The sequence below is a fragment of the Lissotriton vulgaris genome, chromosome 1_2, assembly GCF_964263255.1.
Source record: "Lissotriton vulgaris chromosome 1_2, aLisVul1.2, whole genome shotgun sequence".
Classification (NCBI taxonomy): Eukaryota; Metazoa; Chordata; class Amphibia; order Caudata; family Salamandridae; genus Lissotriton; species Lissotriton vulgaris.
Genome location: NC_141686.1, coordinates 38,652,350 through 38,656,152, shown reverse-complemented (window position 1 = coordinate 38,656,152; position 3,803 = coordinate 38,652,350).

Below are 3,803 nucleotides of genomic sequence, written 5' to 3'. Positions count from 1 at the left end.
TTTTTAAATTCCATAGAGCACGCCACTGCTCTTCGTCTGATTTATCCAGGCGGACTGTGGAGATATTTTTCACTGAGGGGCCATTGATTATCTTATTGAAATGATCTTACGTGTAGCTGAGTACTTTTATGCCTTCCATGCAATCCCCTATTTAGATGCTTTTTACAAATGATGGTCTAGCGGTACCGGAAGGGTGAAAGAACCGTAGGTTGTGATCGTGTAACTGTGTGTGTCGTGAGATGTGCCTCCTCAGCTGACTAGCTGGGAATAAATCATAAAAAGTAAAAGGAGGCCCCCTTATCTGTCAACTTTGGGACAGGGGAGGTGTATTGTAAAGCAAAGTTGTCCCATACATTTGCCACTAAGTTGGTACGCAGTGGGCTAATAGCACCAGGTTAATTTTCGTCATTTAGCAATACCAATCACACAGCAGTAAATAGAACAAAAGGCTAACTTTTAAGACATAGGCCAACCAGTATACTTATTCAACCACCGAAAAAATAAACCACTATGGCACACAATACTTGAATTCAGAACAAGATATAAAAGAATATTATCAAGAAAAGCCAGAAAAGTTGTTTTTTGGAAAAATATATATACTTTGTGTATTTATTCAAATATTAACAGTTTGTCATAATCATAGCAAATCATTAAAAAAATACATGAGGTATATTGAACATTTCATTAAAAGCATAAAAGGTCACAGAAAATAGACAAAACAAACATTTGTTTAAAAGTTCATAAGAACAGGGGTCGACGCGGCGTTTCGGTCAGCTCCTTTCTGTACAACAGAACCCAAACGGTTCAACTAGGAACCTACTCATCCAAGTCAAAACAACTGAAATTCGGCGTCCCGCAGGAAGCATCCCTAAGCCCTACGCTGTTCAATGCTTATGTTTCATCTTTGGCACGAATTGGAACAAAGTGGGGCTTTGGGGTTTGCTCATATGCGGACGACACGCAACTCACCATCACTATTGGGAAGGGGCATGAAGACACCAAAAACAAACTCTCTACCTGCCTAACTGAAATGGCCAACTGGATGGCAGATCACTGCCTAAAGCTAAACGTGGATAAAACAGAGATCCTGCTTCTCGGAGGAGCTAAACTTAGAGGTCTATTAGGATGGCGGACGGACCTGCGTCCGTCCGCCACCCTCGAGGTGGAGGGACCGTCCGCAGGGGCAGCGGCGGTCCCTCCATACCAATTAGGAGGTGACCGCCACCCTGGTGGTCACATCCTGTATCTTTAACCTTGCCGCGGGTGCTGCTTGAAGCAGCACCCGCCGCAAGGTTAAAAATGCATGCTTTGTATTTACATGCACAAAGCGGCAGGCACCGCGAGGTGCCTGCCGCTTTGTGCATGTAAATGCTGGGGGTACCATAGGTACCCCTCATGTGCACCCCCATCCCCCGACACCCTGGGGGCCCGCAACAGGCCCCAAACACAAAAGACTACATGCTTTTCAACGGCGGAAAAGCCGCCGTGTCAAAGCATGTTTAAGCCTGCATCCTAATATGGCTGGCGGTGTCTTTCAGACACCGCCACCATATTTGCCTGCATACACCGCGGATCAGCGGCGGACGGACTTGCCATCCGCCGCTGATCCCACCGTCATCCTAATGTGGCGGTGGGTGTTTACAATGTCCGCGGCGGTGAATCCGCATCCTCCAGGCCGGCGGTGGCTTCCGTCCGGCCCGGAGGATGCGGATTCACCGCCATCCTAATCGGACCCTTATTTGGGACTCTTCCTGGTGGCCCTCCTCTTTAGGAGATTCCCCGACACCCAAACACTGTGCCAAAAACCTGGGTGTAACCATCGACGACACATTACCCTTGAAGGCCCACGTACGAATTCTATGTGGGAAAAGTTTTGCCACCCTGAAACTCCTAAAAAGGCTATTCCCATGGATTCCCCTGGAAAGCAGGAAAACAGTCACACAGGCCCTGCTAGTCAGCAGGCTGGATATGGCAATGCCCTTTTCATGGGCATGCCAGACTACCTATTCAAACGCCTACAGGTGGTGCAGAATGCTGCAGCAAAACTAGTAAGCAACAAAGGCAAATACAGTTCTGCAAAGGAATGCCAAAAACAACTTCACTGGCTACCCATGCGTCAAAGGGCCTGTTTCAAGCTCCTCGTCATGCCCACAGGACACTTCATAACACAGGTCCCATGATCCTTAAAAACAAAATACACTTCTATTCCCCCGCCAGACCACTGAGGTCGCAACACCTTGCTCTTGCTGAGACAAAAAAAATAAACAAATCTAGAACAGGTGGCCGTTCTTTCTCTTACCTGGCTGCATGATACTGGAACGAGCTTCCAGTCGAAATGACCAAAGACTACAACACCTTTAGGAAAAAACTTAAAACACATTTATTCCCATAAGGATGATTTGGCCCCTCAATTTCAACCACCTACCTGTTACCGCAATCCCTAGCGCCATGACATCCTCCGGGATAAATGTTGCGCTTTATAAATAAATAAATAAATAAAGGCTGTCACCGTTTTGTAAAGCCTTATATTTTAGAATCTGAGCAAATACTTTGTTTCCTTTGTTTAAACATGTTAGCAGTAAACCGTTGCTGATAATCCATACAAAGGTGTTAGCTTAAATGGCGTTTGGCGCCATTACACCCCCATATGTTGCCACTATGAAGATCCAAAACATGATATTGAATCTCTGTGTTATATTTTCTTAATATCTGTTCCAAAATTCTTTGAATGTTTTAATATTGCTTATTTGGTTGCATAAGGTTTTACAGCTTCTCCGTTGCTTCTTCAGGGCACGTGCACAACAAACAGACTCATTACAAGGTATAAATCTTCTTATTCGATAATCTGTTAGTCTAAACTGCATCAGGGGCTGTGGATAGTGCACAGAAGCTTTCACATGTTTGACTCCACATCTCTGCAGTAATCTTCAAAGGGTTTGATTGCCTTAACTCTCAGTATGAAGCATTTCCCATGGATGATGTTGTGCCTCTTCTTTGCGCTCCAGTACAGTGGAGGTATTTGCTGTTGTTTGGCCTTTAATGTTTTGTGTCCACCTAGGTAAATTTTTTATCATGTGGCTGTCGGCATCACCTTACACCAGATCCTGAAGTCACATGCAATATATTGTGCGTTAGCTTTACCTTGTGGGCACTCACATCTACATATTGTCTGAATACTTGTTCAAACCCTCTGTTATAGGCAATCACTACGGACATTTGTCCTCTAATATGCATATGCCAGTTCCTAGCATAAATCCTACAATAAGGGAATTGAATACTGGCCTTATCCATTGATGTGCTTTAGAGCATGTTCTCAAGTTCTTTGTTTACTTAACTTTATTTGGGTTTTCATATGTCTTACTTATTATATCCTTTATACCTTTTTCCGCTTTTGCTAATAGATTTTATTATTATAGTTCCATAAACACTTATTTGTACAGGAATGCGTCCTTATATTTTAGTAGGTGTTTATAGCACTGCAGCTTCTTTTTAAATTGAGTTTCCAATGCTGTGCTATGCCCAATACACGTAAATAAGGTGTTTTTCCAGAAATTATTCCGTAAAGGGCATGTTCTGGAACATGGAAAGCGAAATCTATACATGATCAATTAGAAGGACTAGCAAATGAATTTAAGATAGAATTTGCAAAGAATAAAACATTGCAGAAATCCTATAGAGTAGATTTTTCAAAAAAAGACATTGAAAACATGAATACTGCCGGAAGGTTAACTCAATTAAACATATTAATTGTTTTGTTACGAAGATTGGGAGATGTGAATAAATGGAGAGTGAAATGGGCAAAG